This window comes from Chionomys nivalis, chromosome 15 (assembly GCF_950005125.1).
Source record: "Chionomys nivalis chromosome 15, mChiNiv1.1, whole genome shotgun sequence".
Taxonomy (NCBI): Eukaryota; Metazoa; Chordata; class Mammalia; order Rodentia; family Cricetidae; genus Chionomys; species Chionomys nivalis.
In genome coordinates this window covers 43,575,986-43,595,614 of record NC_080100.1, presented here as the reverse complement: position 1 = coordinate 43,595,614, position 19,629 = coordinate 43,575,986, and positions in this window count along the sequence as shown.

Genomic DNA, 19,629 nt, shown 5'->3' with positions numbered 1-19,629 from the left:
TTGAAGGCAAATTCCAGAACGAGTTTCTTCAACGCCCATCAGCCTCTCTGAATTAATTGGTGCTGCTAGAAGCACACTTGTGTCACTGTTGAGAAAAATCTAAGTTCTAAAGAAACCTTTTAAATGCCATATTATGTAGGTCTTTGACATGTTTAAGATTATCTATCTAACTGAAATATACCTCTGTATTATCTAGAAAACCTAACATGACTAAAATTTAAAGTTTGATTATTGTAGATATCTATCTGTTAATCTGTATTTCTTAATTATATATTACATTTTTAAATGATTACACAAATGCATAATACTGTAAACAAAAGCAGAAATACATATACATAGTGTAACAAAATCGACCTTAAATTTTTACCAATAGAGCAAGATTCATACCAATGCAAAGTATTCATTTCTATATCATATTTCCCATTTTTTGAAAGATTGACTCTGATAATTAATCCCACTTATAGTCAACCATTTTAGAATGAAAATAAACATTTACAAATAATCATTTTGGGAATTTGGGCTTAGTTTTCTCTAAACTGCTTTCTGTTGTTTATTGGATGAATATTTTCAGGATTCATGGAGACCTTTCAGGGGCTCTTGTTCCATCAAACCATATTAGCCTGGAAGGAATTCACAGGTTACCATCCTCTAGTGGAAACAAAAGCAGAACTACTTTTCCAAAGTAATATATCTTTGGTCTCAAATTATGAAGCCAAAATACATTTTATGTTTGTTTAACTTAGAATCAAATGTCTCTCTGTAGTCAAAAAATTCAAAGAAACACAATAATATACATAATCCAGACTCTATCTTTATATCTCTTATTTTTTAAACAGTGTTATTTTTTAATATTTATTTTATTACCTTCACTCCTTCAATTTATGACTGTCTGTACTCTTGTCTGTACTCTTTTTTTCCTTTCTCCCAAGCCTACATACATTTATCAAACACTATGACCCATTCAGAAGTCTTTTTGATTTGACTCTGTCTTTATTACATATCTGTAATCATTTTCTAACTAGACGCACTTTTTAAAAATGCTAAGGGGGCATGACTAGGACCAACTCCACAGTCTTGCCTGTTTGCTCCACCCAGTGCAACATGGCAGAGATATGTTCATCCCCTCTGCAAGCCATTCTCACTGAAGCTCCAGGGCTTCAGTGGGTCTATGTTGCTATTAAACAACTAGTAGCACACTGCACACAAACTCCATTTAAGTGCAGAACATGAAAGAGTCAGAGCCATTTGTACTACCAGCACAAACCAGGAAGCCTTCTCTTAAAGAAACCATGTAGTTTTGCTGCTAATGCTGAGTCAGGAAGCCTTCTCTTCAAGGAGCCATTTGTAAAGGGAAACTGCATGTTCATGCTGTTCATGCTGGTTATAATTCTATGTATGTTTTTGCTTCTTTCTTTTCCCTGGACAAGGACAATACTTGATATTTGTTCTTATTGTATATAATTTTATATTAGGCTTAAAACTCTTTTATTTAAACTAAAGGGGAAGGTGTTGTGGAAACTTCTTCAACCAATATCCTTTAAGATACAGGCCCACTCTGGGCATGGTCTCCTGCACTATAAATGCAGATGAAAAGTATGTACTGTTATCTTTGCTGCTGGACTTGGTCCTCCCAGTGCACATAGAGGACTGAAGATCACTACCCTTACTGTGAGTTTATCCCCCAAAAGATATACCTTTATTATGCTCAATTCTGGGCTATTGTGAAACTCTTTGGTATGGCAACAAAAATGTCTTGAACAGGTGAAATGGCTACAAGGTAGAGACCAGCTCCTTCAGATATTCTCTTATCTCAACAAATATACCATGGAAGGCAGGTGTCCTGCCCCTAAATAAATTAATGTTCTATTTTTTTTTTAAAGAAAGCCTTCTTCAGGTCTATACCTTAGTCATTCCACATAGTACCTAGTCAGTGAGTAAAACAATGGCCTAAATACAAGTGGAAGATGTGCTCTTACCAAGTCCTGTTACTTTAGATTCACAAGGAATATACACCTCCATACACAGGCATTCCCTAGAGAGCCATGAAATTTCCTTTAGAGTTTAGAATTCTCACAGAAAAATGGTGTTCCATTATTTAATGGCCAATTCACGTGAGAAATGCCAACTAATCTGAATCCTACACGTTTACTCTTGCATACACGTCTTATTCCCAACACATGTGGACTCCTTACGGGAAGGAGATTTCCAAAGAAATACCAAGATTGTTGATCCAAAGGGTGATGAATTGGTGGCCGTGGAACATCCTGGCCTGGAAAAAAAAATAAAGTCAGAGCCACGCTCTAAAAGAACTGAGGTGAAATAAACCTTTTTCTTTGTTTCCTACATATTTTTAATGATACTTTTTTTAAAACTATGATTATAAAACAAGTATTCATTATAAGAGATAGTTTGAAAGCACAACAGAATGCAATGTATATTTAATTATTTATTGTTTAAATGTTTCTCTCCAGTTATATACAACCACACGTAACTAATGTGAATTTCCTTATTTTGTTAAATGTAGAGTTAACCCATATATAATCTAGAGAATTCTTTTTTTAATATAGAATATAGTAACTTTGAGAAGTGGACAGTTTTCTCAGATTTACTTTGCAAAGTTTGAGTTTCAATGTCATCTTCAGTATGCTAGACCCTCCGTTGCCTTTCAACATTTCCATCTCTGCTTGCTACTTTTCTGTCTGGCCATGTTCCTGGGCCCTTGTCACCAGTCACACTCAGACACACGGAAAAGGTAAGAATAATGCAGTCCCTGCCCAGTAAGATTTTGTAGAGTCACAGTGCGCTCAAAGGTGCACTTCAGCCTCTGCAATGCATATTAATTATAAAAATTATTTTCTTTGTTGTTGTCATGTCATTGTTCTTTTGCCTTTTCTACTTGTATTTCTTTTATGGTGACTCTGGAAGATGAGATTATAGCAGATGTAAGGGTATCTGGCAGCACAGTATGACTGAGAGGAAGGTGGCATGTGAGGCAAACATGAATGAGGTTTTCTACACTTTGATGAGAGGTAGCTACAGGGGTGGCTAGGTACCAGAAACACAGATGATCAAAATGACCATGTAGTTAAGTCAGATTTTAACTGAGAAATCACCAGTTCAGGGAATAGCATTACCATCTCGCTTGTATTATTTCCAAGGTCTTCTCTTTGATGGTCAACTTGGTTGGTTTGAGAGATGCCTATATAAGTAAAGAATGCCTATGCTGGGGGTGCAAGGGCATTTCCAGAGAAAGCTGACCACGAAGGAAGATCTGGGTTTTTTGGAAAGACTAAGAGTGAAAAGGAGAGAGGGGACTCATAACCAATTTAGCTGTTCTATCTGCTTCTAAGCTCCCCCATCCACTCTGTCACAATGGTTTCCTGTCAAGTCCCAGGGCCAAACAACCGTGGACAGGGCCCTCTGAAATGATGAAGCAAAGTGATTCTCTTTCTTTCTTTCTTTCTTTCTTTCTTTCTTTCTTTCTTTCTTTCTTTCTCTCTTTCAGGTTATTTGTTCACAGGGCTTGGTTAATTTAACTAAGTAATCTACCTATACTGACTCTTTGACTGCTAATGGAATCAATGGCCCTTTTTTATGAGTTACTTAAATATTTATTTTTGAAGATTTATTTTTATTACTTTAAAAATCATGTATGTTTGTGTCTGCGAATACAGGTACCCGTGGAAGCCAGGGACATGACGTCCCACTGGAGCTCGAGTTACAGGTGCTTGTGAGCTGCTTGGCATGGGTGCTGGGAACCACCAGACCTGGGTCCGCTGCAGGAGCAACATGTGCTCTTACCTGTGGAGCCATCTTTCACACTTCTAAATTAATAGATATTTTTAAAATAACAGAGTAAATGCACCCATCTATATTATTTGATAAACAACTGATATAACCATTCATGTCTGCCTGTCTAGAAAGTTCTTTAGAAAGAACCCCATTATAATGGAGAATTATTGGCATTGCTGGTGATTGTCAATGCTTCAGCTTATACATACAGCTGATTGTTGGTATTAAGAGAACCATGAAGTCATATAGGCAAAGTGTAGGGGTGACTGTTTCAAAGTATTTGTGCCCTTTCCTGCAAGGATAACTGTGTTAAACAGAGGCCTGAGGAGGGAAAAGCAAAGTCATTCATTTGTTGGAATGGCTGTCTACAATCTCAGGCTCATTTTACTTTCTTTAAAAACAAAATTATTCTTTAATTTATTTTGAGGTTATAATTATGTCACTTCTCTCTTCCTTTTCCTCCCTCCAAACCTATTCTTAGATCCCTTCTTGCTCTCTTTCAAATTCGTGGCCTCTTTTTAAAATAATTGTTGTAACATACAGATATGTGTGTGCACACATGCACATACACGCGTGTGCATGCAAACACACACAATATACATAAGTACAACATTCTAGTCTGCAAAATGTTACTCACACACATATACTATCAGGGCTGATTATGCAATATTTGATAATTAATTGATGTGCTCCCCCAGGGAAGACTATTTCCTTTGTTATCAGCATTCCTTAAACACCTTTCTGTAGAGTTGAAGTCTCTCAAGCTTCTTCCACACCTACCTTATGTACAAAAGCATTTATAGTGTTGTCTTTGTTCAGGCCATGTTTAAGCAGACATGTTGGTGAGATTTTTATGGGCATAACTTCTGACATTCCTAGAGACGATCTCACAGCAAGCTCCCTGTTGTGCTGGCTCCTATACCCTTTCTGCCTCCTTTTCTAGAATGATCTATAAGAGCTCATAACTGAGCCTTGGGTATGGGTGCTGTCTTGTGTGTATATATGTATATCCTTTGAGCCCGGGTTCCCCATTTGATTTGCTATGATTTTCTATAATAGTCTCTATCTGAGACAAAGAGAACAGATTCTCTTGACACCTTGCCCGAGAGCTTAGGATGACCAGATTTTGCTTTTGAGAATGTGGCAATGTTGGCAGGTATTTACAACAACTGTTTCCCTTTGTGCTGGGCATCGATCTAAGGTGACCTATTCCAGCCTTTCTAGAAGTTGACCATGAATCATCCTCAACAGAGCATGTGCAGACATGTGGCTGGGGTCAGCATGGGCTCAATAGCACCTCTCTAATCTCTTTTTCCTCTTTGGCTGGGTAGCTGTGAAGGGCTCTGAGCTCTTATAGATTGAAGGAGCTGTAAAATGCAAGGCATCTAGGTCCCCAGATCTCTTCCCGAAAGACTATGTACTACAAACTTGAATTGTTACATTGGTCACAGGTGAACTTCACTTCTGTAATGCCAGCAAGATGCTTGGAATTAGCAGTTAGGGTTAGCTTACCTAGGGAAGATACCAAAATAATACCGTGTGTGTGTGTGTGTGTGTGTGTGTGTGTGTGTGTGTGTGTGCATATTTCCCTAGGCATTGCTATACAGTCCTACACCATAAAATGACCCAGACCACTGCTTATGGGACCACCCTCTGCCTATCTTTATTTCCTCCAGTGTATCATTTTTTTTCCTCTTCCTTTTCACTAGGCAAGTTATTCCCTAAACTCAATATGCATTTTTACTTCTCTTTATTTTTATTTGTGTGTGTGTGTGTGTGTGTGTATTCTTTAGTATCTGAGTGGAGTTCCTTACTCTTACCTACCCGTTAAATAAACCAACAGCCCAGATTCCCTCAAGAACTACTTTAAATGTCGCTTGCTCTCCAAAGCCACTCAAATGTCCCTGTCCTCTTGTTTTCCCTCTCCCTCCATCCATTTAGCTGCCCAGCCAGTCATTTATCAAGCATCTGCTGAGCACAGCAATGTGTCGGTTCCCAAACAATGGCAACCTAAAGATGAATGATGCTATCATTATTCTAGACAAGGAATTCAAGAAGCAGTTGGACATAACAAGTGCACAGAAATGTCTGTGGAATGAGTGAATCTATGTCCCAAAACAGCCCAGCAGGAGGTGGGGGGGGGTCTGAGGAAGTTGGTGCTGATCCCAGCTATAAAGTAGAAATATGCTTGGAATAGGAGACAAAGGAAATTGAGGCAGAGGATATGGTACCAACCCGAGAATAAAACATGACCTGATGCATGTGGGAAACTCAGGGTGCAGCTGCAGCTGAAGTGGCAAATGTGGTGGCAGGGATGAAAAATGACCAGTGGACAGGTTAGTGCTTCCTCTGTATCTGTCCCACGAGTCCACACCATTACAGCAGACTTTAGCAACTCTTGGACCCAAGGACAGTAGCTGATTCTTGTCTCTGTGTCCTGGGCTATTTTCTTTTCTTTTTTACTGATATTGATGGGAAGCAACCAAGAAACAAAAATATTAATTACTAATCTTTAGAGGTAAGGTGATACGCAGCAAACAATAATTAGAGTCAGCGTTTATGCTGGCAAACACTATAAAGGCAGGAGAAAAGCAGTTGATGGAATAGCCATGTGCTCACCCAAGGCCAGCATATGTTGCATTTTGGTATTTTTCCTTTCACAAAGCAGCGGTCACAAATTACAGTTGATCAAAATATCCAACCCAGAGAGGATGTGAGCTGAGCTGCAGCAGATCAGAGAGAAACCTTGTGTGGGTAATGAGAGGAGCTGAGAGCTGTCAAAAATCACCTGATGCCAAGTAGAATGGACCCCAAGAAGAAGCTGAAGATAACTTATTTGTACTTCCAAGAAAAATACAAACAAATGCCCACATTTGAGGCTGAGTGTTGGAAGCTGTAAACCCCCTAGATCCTGAATTTCTGGTAAACAACTTGTAATGTTTGCATCTGCTCTGAGCACAAGATCCTCAAGAGTTCCTGATGGCAGGGGAGTGGTTTCTGGTGGGTTTGGCTGGGGCGTGGTTATCAGTTAAGGATCCCTATATAAGCTGTCCCTGGACACAATAAAGGGGGCAATCTTGGGGCATTCTGACATCAAGGATGACCCTTGTCTCTGTGTGTCTTTGTGTGTTTCAGTCTCCAGCCCCTTGCCTGGTTCACGAACTGAATGGTAGCACATAGAGCGCAGATGAGCATGGTGTGCTACAGCTGAGTTCCAAGGAAGAGGAAGAGAGAAAAATGAGCTTTGTTTGTAATGTATGTCTCGAATATAAGCAGCAAACACCCCAGACCCCAGAGACAATTTCTTTCATCCCATTCTGAAAACACAGTGATATGGGCTAAGTATAAAGAATTAGGGTAAAGGGGAAATTATAAAAGAAACTCACTAACTGGTGGCAACACAATTAATTCTTATGGTGTATCCCTCAAACACTTTTTTTTTTTTTGAGACAGGGTTTCCCTGTGTAACAGTCATAGCTGTCCTGGAACTAGCTCTTGTAGACCAGGCTGGCCTTGAAGTCACCAGTAATTCACCTGCCTCTGCCTCCCGAGTGCTGGATTAAAGGCTGGCACCACCACTGCCCAGCTCCTCGAAACACCTTTAAACAGACACATACATGAACACACATGTTTGTGCATATGTTTTATGTTGGAAATCACATTAAATGTGCTGTTTTGTTTTGAATTTTTATGTTCTTTACATTTGTGGCTTTTAAACTTCCTCTGCACATGTGCTGGAATACTTGCACGCGTGTGCACATTCATGTGTGCACAAACATGAGCACAGCTTCCCGTGGAAGCCAGAGGACAGCTTCAGGTGTCCTTCTTCAGGAACTACCTACTTGTCTTTTGGGACAGGGTATCTCAGTGACTTGGAACTTACCAAGTAGTCTAGATTGCTGTCCAGTGAGCCTCCCAAATCTGCATGTCCCATAGCAGTGCTGATATCACAAGCATATATCACCTTGCCTAGCTTTAAAAAGAGTTAGCGTGTTCAATCCAGGTCAAGAACTTTACTGATTACACCACCTTGGCAGCCCCATTGGTCATGTTTCTGCTGTAATTCAGGTTACCTTGATCTCATGACCCTCCTATCTCACACCGGAATTAGATGTGTACCATCACCCTCAGCACACCTGTTATTATATAATATGATTTTTACCTTAATGTCTCAGAGATCATTTTCATATCAATGCCCATAAATACACTCTCTGAATATAATAAATGGTATGACCGCTCCATAACGTGTTAGTCAATCAATCAACCAAGTTTGATTGGGTCTTATTTATACCAATACCTCTTTCAGATTTTGGAAACATACCAGAGAACAGACAAGGCAGAGACCCTGTTGTTGAATTATTTACCTGTAACTGAGAGGTGAGAAATCTAGTAGATGCTTAAACAACCATTTCAGGCTCTGTATGTGAGAAGGTTAAAGACACGAATGCATTGCAGAGTTGACTTGAGTCACTTGAGTTTCTGGTAAGATGGCCAACTGAACATTTTTCTAATTGCTCCTTAGATTTTCACTGCAGAGTTCATATAGAATGAGTTTTTGTTTTTGTTATATTGTGATTAAATTCTATACTGGGACATGACACCAGATTTAGTGTCAAGTATCACCCAGACTTGTTTATTTTTTATAGTTTTGATCCTTACTAGTTTGACTATTATTGTTATTATATATATAGTTATTATATGTTGACTAATATTGACTATTATTATTGTTATGAAAAAAATACTATAATTCGTGACTCTAGAGAAGCTAAATAAGAAGGTGAACCCAAAGAAAAACATATAAGCATCCCCCTGAATATTAACCTTCATCAGGCGATGAAAGAAGACAAAGACAGAGACCAACATTGGAGCACTGGACTGAAGTCTCACGATCCAAAGGAGGAGCAGAAGGAGAGTGAGCACGAGCAAGGAACTCAGGACTGCGAGGGGTGAACCCACACACTGAGGCAATGGGGATGATCTATCGGGAACTCACCAAGGCCAGCTGGCCGGGGACTGAAAAAGCAGGGGACAAAACCGGTCTCGCTGAACATAATGGACAATGAGGACTACTGAGAACTGAAGAACAATGGCAATGGGTTCTTGATCCTATTGCATGTAATGGCTTTGTGGGAGCCCAGGTAGTTTGGATGCTCACCTTAATAGACATGGATGGAGGTGGGTGGTCCTTGGACCTCCCACAGGGCAGAGAAACCTGCTTACTCTTTGGGCTGAGGAGGAAGGAAGACTTGATTGGGGGAGGGGGAGGGAATGGGAGGTGGTGGCGGGGAAGAGGCAGAAATCTTTAATAATTAAATTAATTAATTAATTAAAAAAAAAATAAAAAAAATAAAAATTAAAAAAAAAAAAAAGAATTTAATCACAACACATAGCAGAAGAGGCAAGGATGGAAGATTCGCACCAACTCAGAGACCCTCATTCCTTCTGAGAAACAATGAGCCAGAAACATTTTGCCCACTATCTAAGGAGGTAAGAAAACTTCCCCTATCTTGGTTTTAAATGCAGGAAGGTGGGGGGAAAAAAGAAGGTGTCTCTCGGTTCATGACCACAGCCCTGTTTTGTGCAGATCTGAGGTTGAATCTTATACCACAGCCATAAGCAGGTATGAGCTGGGTGGTTCTAGATCAGCAAGTGCCCTGGCACCTGGCCTCACCCAAGGCCCTTTGGAATGCACATAGGTTTAAGTTGCTGGGCAGAGAGCCAACGAAATGGGAGGGAGAGGCACAGGAGAGAGATAAACCCCATTCTAGGCGCAAAGGGTTACAGATGGTTCTCAAAGAGATGGGAAATCTTCACTGAGTAAAGATCCCAGGGATCTAACAAGAACTGGGGAGGGAACAGAAAGAATACACAGAAGAGAGAAATGAAACTCTGAACATAATTAAAAACAAAAGCCTTACAGGAGGTAGACTTTTAAAAAGACTTAATAAATAGAAAATCCTTAACAAGAAAGATTGCCGAAAAGGCATGAAGTACAGACATGGTAGGAAGTTGAGGGATCTATAATACAGACAGGATGGTAGAATGAATTGGTTATGAACAAAAATTGGGAAAATGGCAACAAAAAGTTGTTCTCTTTAAGACAAAAACAAGACTGATGTAGAAGGAATAAAAGGCTGGAAAACCCTTGAACTATTTCATGAATCCAATCAACTTAAAGTTGAAAGTGCTTCAGAGTGTAGGCAGTAGTGACAGGCAGTGCTGTCCAGACGCAAAGCCAGTCCAGGTTGAAACGTCCATCTGAGGCTAGAATAGAGCGAATGAACTGTACAAAGGCCTGGAAACAAGACTTCAAACGTGATACTGTGTAAGTGCAAAGTGTCCCAGGGAGCAGGAGTGAGAACAACAAAAAGGAAGAAATAAAATAAAACCAATGACACCAGAGCTAAATATCCAAGTCTGCAAGACAGCTCAGCGGGTAACAGTGCTTGCTGACAGATCTGCCAAGTTGAGTTTGACCTTGGAACTCACCTGGTAGGAGAGAACCGGTTCCTGCAATTTGTTCTCTGTGCTCTATACACATGCTGTGGCTTGTATACACACACACACACACACATACACACACACACACACACAGAGAGAGAGAGAGAGAGAGAGAGAGAGAGGCACACACAGAGAGAATGAATGAGTAAATATGTATAATTAAAATCTAAAATGTGAATTTCAGATACTTATAAATTTATGACAGCTAACAGTCACTGAGTTTTGCCATGTCCTCGTCACACAGCTGGGTCTTACATAATTGACATTAGTCAAATATCCGAAGAAGGTGAACTTCACCATATTTTGTGGAAGAGATGGCCCGATCCTAGTGAGATTAAATGGCACAGCCGCAGACACAGCTAGAACAGACTTATCTAAAACTCAAACCTGACATCTCGGTATACGGTTGAATGACATGTGAAATGTCTAAGAAACAGCCCCAAAGAAATCTGGTCTGGAGCAGTGGCTGTACAATCATGGCCCCTGAGCCAGCAGTGTCACCTGGAAACCTGTCAGACAGGAAAATTCTCAAATTCTTCTTGGCCTCATTCCAGACCTACCAGATCAGACAATCTAGGATTGGGGGTCACTGACACCCCATGTATTTTTGTATTTTGACAAATGCTCCAGGGATGAGCTCTATTTCAGTGCAACTAGGAAAAAGGAAACTGATAAAGAACACACCGGATAAGGACTTAGGCAGTCTTGTGGAAGCTGAATCTCATTAGCCCCTTCATCTTAGATAATATATTTGCTTTGTGTCTTATTTTTTATTACATTTATTTATGTATTTATTCTCTGTGTATGGCATGCCTATGTACACATGACGATTTACATGGATTAGTTCTATTCTTCTACCATGTGGATTTCATGGACTGAACGCTGGTCTTCAGGCTTGGTAGCCTTGCAGAACCTTCTAGTCAATTTTTTCCCCCTCATGGTCTCATTTTTTAGACCAGTTTGGCCTCAAACTTGCAATTTTCCTGCTTTATCATTCCCCACGTTTGCAATTTTAAGTATGAGCCACCACACTTGACTCTTCTAAGTGACAATGTCTATTATCTCTTAAGCTTGAACCTCTTACTCATAAAAAGAGGCTAATTAAAGCATTTACCTTTGCGTTTTTGTGAGACTTGAATAAGATTAATACATATATTAATAAACTCATACCTGACTCAGAGTAAATTTCTGTGTTGTGGATCTTCACTGTCAACTTAACTGGAATGGTTCAGGGTGTGGGCTTCTGGGCATACCTTTGAATGCATTTCTAGAAAGTTCTACCTGAGATAGGATGCCCTACAGAGAATGTGGGGCAGCATCGTCTCATGGGCTAGGTGCTGGGCTGGATAAAAATGGTTAAAGGAGAAAGCTAGAGGAACACCAACACTCTCCTCTCTGTTTCCTGACTGCGGGCACACTGAGCAGCTGCCTCACACCGCTGGGTCATAGCTGAGGTCGCTCTTTCCATCATACCGCCACCACAGTGGAAGGCACCATCACCATGTGAGCCCCAACAAACTCTGCCTTCAGGAAGTTGCTTTGGTCAGGCAGTTTGTCACATCAAGAAACATCAGTGATGTGATGTTAATGCCCTCTTTACCTTTCTTTAGTCATTCTGGATCCCCACTGTGCTCTACTGCAGAACTGGGCAGGTGGCCCTAACTGGAGCTGGGAACAGTAGTCAGGTTTAGATTCAGATGAGCTACAAGAGGTCATTTGCTAAAGCAGTAGAGGTGGGACAGGGAAGAAAATGAAGATCTAAGTGCTGTTTATAGTACAATGGTTGATGTTGATTCTTTTGCCTGATCAAATGTGTAGAAGAGTAAGGCTGAGAGTCACAGAGGTTTCTGGACTTCTAGTTTGGCTGATAGATGGATCACTATTGTAGTGGAACAAGAACTTAAGGGTGGTGTGGGAAATTCTTCTGTATATATGTTGCTTTTATTAGTTAATAAAGAAGCTGCTTTCGGCCAATGGCTTAACAGAACATAGCAGACTGGAAGAGATAAATATAGAGAGAGAGTAGGCAGAGTCAGGGATGCCACGTAGCTGCAAGAATACAAAGACGAGAGCCGCCAGTTGGAACCATGCTGGTAGGCCACGAGCCTTGTGGTAAAATATAAAATAATAGGAATGAGTTAATTTAAGATGTAAGAGCTTGTTAGAAATACACTAATCATTGGCCAAACACTATTGTATTTTTGGTTGTGAGCCTAGCCTTTAACGGCTGAGCCATCCCTCCAGGCCCAAACACTATTGTAAATAATATAGTTTCTGTGTGATTATATTGAGTCAGGGTGGTTGGGAAATGAACTAGTGGCCTCCAACAACATAGGGAAATCATATATTTGGGCAATGATTGCATGTTAATATTAAGCAAATGAGTTTGCAGGAGGTTGTTGGCATGTGTGAATGTGTGTGTATGTGTGTTTGAGTGAGAGAGAGACAGAGACAGAGAGACAGAGAGAGAGGGGGAGAATATAATGTCAGGGTGACAACCTGGTTGTCTTTGTAACTGAAATTACTGTCTCCTTTCTGTGGGTACCAGCGTGACAGAAATGGATATGGATGCCACTTGGTGGATCAGGCACTGCTGGTAATACCGCATTCCACAGACATCCATCAGTCACAGGCAGGTCTAAGGACAGCACGAACACAAAGAACTGCCATTCCAGAGCGAGAATGTGGGGAGGCAATGAAGCCATCACTAACAAGGAGGCTAACGAAGTGGGTGAACAGTGGACACCAATGAGGCAAAGCCTACCTTCCTTAAAAACTGAGAAAAGTAAGAAAGAAGGTGTGCCAAATCATGGCTTATCTCAAATCTGGACAAGTTTCCACCTACACCAACCCCTGGTTTCATCTACACCACCCCTGGCATGGTCAGTGGTCAAATTATGGAGTAGCAGCATCAATTCACTTTGTTCATTGTATTCTATTAAGTACCCATCAATGAAGGACCAGGCTCCCTGTGAGATGCTGGGAATGGAGTGTTCATTATTACTCTTATCATCACTTCTGCTGACCACGTTTCACATATGAAATACCTTGAGATGCTATTATCTATTTAAAACTGCTTGTCTTGTAAAAGAATGATCACTGAACCCAATGCAATTTTATCTGCTATTCTTATTTGCTGTCCAGATAGTCATGGTGGATCTGGGTCACTGTCAACCACTTTCTTTAGTACCAACAGTATTCAAGACACAGGAACACAGATCTTGGGGATTTGTGCTGATATTTTGTTTGTGATCTAACAAAGAAAGCTTGCCTGAAGATCAGAGTGGAAAGATAGCCACTAGTTAGCCACAGAAGTTGGGAAGTGGCATACACCTTTAATCCCAGCCTTCGGGAGGCAGAGGCAGACAGATCTCTGTGAGTTCAAGGCCACCCTGAGCTACATGAGATTGATCCAGTCTAAAAGAGAAACAGAGCCAGGCAGTGGTGGCTCAACACCTTTAATCTAAGTACTTGGGAGTCACACACATTTAATCCCAGCACTAGGGAGGTGAAACAGGAAGGGATACAGCTGGGTGAGGAGGTGAATATAAGGTGGCAAGAGAAAGGAGTTCAAGGCGTTCAGTCTGAGGACTAAAGAGACAGGAAACCCTATTCAGTCTGAGGATTTTGTAGAGGTAAAAACTAGTGGCTGACTGCTCTGCTTCTCTGATTTTTCAGCTTTCACCCCATAATATCTAACTCTGGGTTTTTATTATTAAGAACAATTAGAATTTGCACTACAGGGATATCTTGGCCAAGCTTCTGCTGTACCTAGGGGCTCATCCACAGATACATGGGGCTCTGAAGTAACAGAACCAATCTAGCTGCTCCTATGATTAAAACAGTGCTAAATGATGGAATATTCTTCATATTATGGTAGAAACATTATTCTACACTGATTCTGGCTTTCCTTCCTTAGGTGAGTTAGTGTTCTTACAGCCAGTCTAGTCTGAGGTACTTACTAACTTCCCTAGAGAAGAGGTCAAGAATTGGTGCTCTATATTTTCAGAAAAATATTTTCCTGTTACTGTTGTATTGTATCCAGTATCAGTGAGGCAACATCCTCACCGGTCCTTTGCACCTGAGAGTTCTGAGTGAGCTGTAAATAGGTGTTAGGTGTTGTTGTTGTTGATGGTGGTGGTGATGGTGGTGGTGGTGGTGATGGTGGTGGTGGTGGTGGTGGTGATGGTGGTCGTGGTGGTGTTGTGTGTGTGTGTGTGTATGTGTGTGAAACACATGAAAGTTCAATCTTCAGAGTTTTCTCCTGGTGTGGACGACAAGCCCCACTAGCACAGCCTTTCTTTGGACTCTGTTGGCTATGTAGATACCCTGACACAGGTCTGTTTACTACCATCAGAATATGAGCAGTTATTTCTGGTGCCTGGGACTATTGAGTTCTAGCCTGTCATGAGTTCTAGTCTCTCACTTTGCTTCACAACTGATGTCTCTACAAAGCATGCCAGACTCAATTTCTTTTTTTTGGAAATTTTGTGTGTGTTGTGGAATATTCCTTTACAGTTTAAAGAAATGTCACTGTGATTGGTTTAATAAACAGCTAAATGCCTGTTAGCTAAGGCAGGATTTTAGGGGCAGAGAGAACACTGGAAAGAAGAAGGGTGGAGAAGCTAGACAAATGTGGAATGAGTCAGACACCCAAAATGGGATAGAGGTAAAAGTCACATGGTAGAAACATAGGTTAACTAAAAATAAGGGTTGATTTAAGTTATAGGAGCTAGTTAGTAACAAGCCTAAGTTCTCAGCCAAGCTTTCATAATTAATAAGAAGTCTCCATGTGGTTATTTGAGAGATGGCAGAGAAAAATCTGCCCACAAATACAATCAAACATGAGGCTCAAACCCATGAGTCTCTTCCTCTACCAACTGAACAACTCCATTAAATACCCCAGAAGGATATACTGTTACCTGAGTAAGTGAGGTGCATTGCAAGTAACTTCCAACAATATAGGAATGACAGAGACATCTGGCTACCTAGACAGTTATCCAAAGATCCTCTGCAACATTGGGGCACCCAATCTTCAGCCTAAAGGCCTAGAATATCTGACAGAGTCTTCTATGAAATAGGTATTTTGATGGACTATTCTCCTTAGTCTTGGCCAAGTTGAGCAGTTGCTTTCCTATGTGTCCTGAGGAATGTCTGCAGACTTTTCTATGAAACAGGACTTTTGAAGAATTTTCCTACCTTATCTTGGTAAAATTCAACAATATTTTTCCTTTTTGTCCTGCTTTTCCAGTATGCAAAGCATACTGTCAGCAGTTAAGGCAAGGGCAGTTTCTTGCCTAGTGGCTAAATTTGCCACAAATAAGGTAAACTCCATCTGGAGGTTCTTCAATACCCATCATCTCATCTGAAGTAGATTAGTCCTGCTAGGAGCAGATGTGTTTCATGAAATGCATCATGTTATTAAAAATCTTAAATACAATATTCTGTAGATCTATATTTGAAGATTGCCTGTCAATCCAAACTGTATCTCTGTTTGGCCTTGAAATCATATATAACATGATTATAAGTTTAATTGTAATGAATGACTAGTTGCTAACTTGTATTTATTTATTGTCCTAAATAGTTTGAAACAATAACTTTTGAGGACTGGAAATTTACATTACATTGTTAAATGAACTACACAGATACAATATCTTAAATAAGAGTAGAAATGTATGTACATTATTTTATAACAAAATAACCTTAATTTGTATCAATATATAATAACCATACAAATGTAAAATATTTACAACTAGCAGTTATTATTTTAGTTTAAAAGTAGATTCAGTAATCTACCCTTCTATTCTATTTCTATACCCATCCCCTTTTCTTTCAGGAAGAGATCCTTAAATATAACTCTTTTGTTTAGCCTGTTTCCTGACAAGAACCAATAATGAAATGTAATCAACTCCCTAAATGATGAGTCACATCTATAACCCATAAAATGACCAAAAGTCATCCACCTTACCACTTGGGAACATGGAGCATTGTGTTCTCTAGACTGCTTCCTGTTGTCTGGGGTTCTGGCATCTTTAGAGACCTTGAGAAAATTGGGAAAATGATCAAATACTGGGAAAGTTACCATTATTATTTGTTGTCCAGTCTTTGTGCACTGGGGAAAGTATAAGGCTTATCTAAAGTCCTGGTTGGAGTGGTCTGTGAGGCTAGACTGTCTAAGCCAGGAGCCTTGAAGCTGTTCTAAATGTAGAACTCTAAGGAAACTGCAACAGAGTCACACTGAGAGGCTGGATCACCTGGGGATCTGTTTTCTATTGGTGTCTGGTCCCCTTGCTCTGAAAACATACAGATTTTAAAAGGTAACATTCATACCTGCATTAACACAAGTATGGAATGCACAGTGTGCGCAAGTCAGTTAAAGATGATTTTTTTGTTTTATGTTTGAGCAGGTAAAAAGCATCTGTCAACTTCATAAGTCTGTTTGAACTAAATAATCAAACTGTTATAAATCCCTATGTGTGGTGTATGAAAGGATGGCATGCAATAATGTTATGAGGACTCTGTAGCCAACAGATTTATCAAGTCTGGTCTTATCTCAATAGAGCTGTTCCTAAGTCAGGGGATCAGCTTACATGTCAACTGTCCTGGAGTCTTTTTTTTTACTTCCTCCCCCATGTCTCTAGTTAAGATATTCAGGAAATCTCTTTCTGTCAAATCTGATCTTTATTAATCTGGAAGAAAGCCACAACCTTTCATCTCCCATGGAAACAAAAGCAAACCTCTCCCCCAATGCAACATAATGCCTGGCTTTCATTTTGAAGTTAAGACATTTGTAAAATATATAGGTTGGTTTAATGGGCTTGAGAGATGGCTCAGAGATTAAGAACACTCACTGCTCTTCCAGAGGTCCTGAGTTCAAGTCCCAGTCAAGGACATGGTGACTCACAATCATCTATAATGAGATCTGGTGCCCTCTTGAGGAAGAGACTTAGTCAGTCATCCTTATCAACTTAGACCATGAAACACAATATGGACAAGTTCAACAGAACCACTGTCCATACATGCCTTAGCAATAAAATAAGTCTCTTAGCAGCTGTTTTTTTTTGTACACTACTAGCATTTTAAAATTTAAAGTTAACAAGACACTGTATAGGATCCAGACTCCCTGTATATTTTCCATCTTTACATGGCTTTTTAATCTGCTCTCTCTTGAAAGACTTTATACTTGATTATTTTTAAACTATTTTTTTCTATTTTTGTCTATACCAATTTTTTTTCCTTTAAGCCTACACACATTGTTAATCACATTGTAACCCATTTAGCGTTTTTTTGTGTGTGGTTGTTGTTTGTTTGTTTTCTGTCTGAACCTGTTTTCCTTTTTGACTGCACAAGCAAAACCTTAAAGCTGCCATGTGGCTTAGTTCATGGTGTATTGGTAGCTCAAGCATGCAGCTGGCATGAGAGACATGAGACTAGGAAGCCACATTTCACTCCGTTTATGTGTTTAGAGTCTTTTAAAAAACTTTCTCAGGTCTAATATGAATATATATAGTTGGACGTTGGGTGCCATTTGTAGGCAGATTTTTTTCTGTCTATCCCACAGCTTACAAATCATGACACAGAGACTTATTATGAAAGCTCAGCCAGTATTTTAGACTTGTTACTAACTCTTATAACTTAAATTCACTTTTTGTCTCATGGCTTTATTTCTTTTATTTATTTATTTATTTATTTATTTTTGAAACAGTGTTTCTCTGTAGCTTTGGGGCCTGTCCTGGAGTTAGGTCTTGTAGACCAGACTGGCCTTGAACTCACAGATATATGCCTGCCTCTGCCTCCCAAGTGCTGGGATTAAAGGTGTGCCTCACCATCATCCAGCATCTTGTGGCTTTATTACCTTTATTTGTACTGACCATGCTGCTTCCTCTCCATCTGGCTGGTGTTTCTCTGCCTCTCTACCCTTCTTCCCCACATCCTCTCTGCTCCCCAAATCCTGCCTAGCTATCAGCCGCTCAGCTTTTTATTAAAGCAATCTGAAGGACAAGTCTTCACAGTGTAGAAAAAGATTATTCCATAAGTGTGTATGTGCATGGGGGGTGTATGGTGTGTGTGTTTATCTCTGTGTATATTCATGTGTGTAATCTCGGGTGTGGATCTGCCATGACCCTTGAATGGAGGGCAGAGGACAACCTTGGATGTCTGTTCTCACCTTCCATTTTGTTTGAGGCAAGGTCTTTTACTAGCCCTTGAGCTTCCAGGGAATCCTGCTGTCACTGTCTGCCATCCCAGTGCAAGGGTAAAGGAATTACAGATGTAGTAACACACATACACACACACACACTACCTCAGTCAGCGTTACATGGGTTCTGGGGTTCTAAACGCAGATTCTTGTGCTTGCATGACAAGTGCCTCACACCCTCAGCCATCTGCTCAGCCCCTCAACCTAGATTTCTAGCTTAAGGCTTTTCTTCACACACCACAGGTTCAGGCTCTGGGTACCTGGGCATCTGCATCCATTGTCCACTCCTTTGGCTATTGTTGCCCCATGCTTTAACTTGTGTTTTCCCATTTCTCAGATCAGAACTTGTGGGTAGAATTGCACAAATAGTCCTTCACTGGCCCAAAGAAGGCTGGTTACCCATTCGGCAGCTGAGAAAGAGATTGTATAATTACTAAAGATTATACATTTCTTGTGATTTGCTGTACTCTCAAAATACTCCAATGATAAGGAAAAGAGAAGGGTCCTGACCTGCTCTGCCTTTTCAGTTTAGCACTTGCTGTTGTTTAGATGCGTACATACCCAAGTTCTATTGGCCTCTGACTTTGTTGTGGAGGTGATATGAGCTAAACAAAATGAATGGGAACTGTGCGTTGTAAGCACGAGACATTATTTCTGTCAATTTTGGCTGCCAACAAAATGCCAGGCAAATTAGAAAATAATAGCTACCATTGCAAATGAGCATAAGTAATAAAATAAACTTTTTATGCCTGAAGAAAAGCTCTCCCTTTGCCTTAGCAGGGCAGCACTGGGGCCTTTGCTGGGTCTTGGTACCAGGAGTCACATAAACAACCATTTACACACACTAGGAATCCAAGTGTGCTCTTTCCCTGGGGTCTGCATCCTTTACCTTGACAGCAATAGAGAAAGAGTTTTTTAATCAGATTTATTTTATACACAGCAACTGCTGTTTTGTCAGCAGGAAAGAAACCCAGTCAAACGGATATTCTCCTAAAAAGCAGTGTAAGCAGTTTTAAAATTAAATTGCACCTCGGAAGACTCAGCTTTCTTCCACTTCTCCCGCTTCCCCCAGAACTCACCACACAGACTTGGCACTGTTTGCCCCCCATTGTTTAGCGTGCTGGCAGGAACCCATGGGA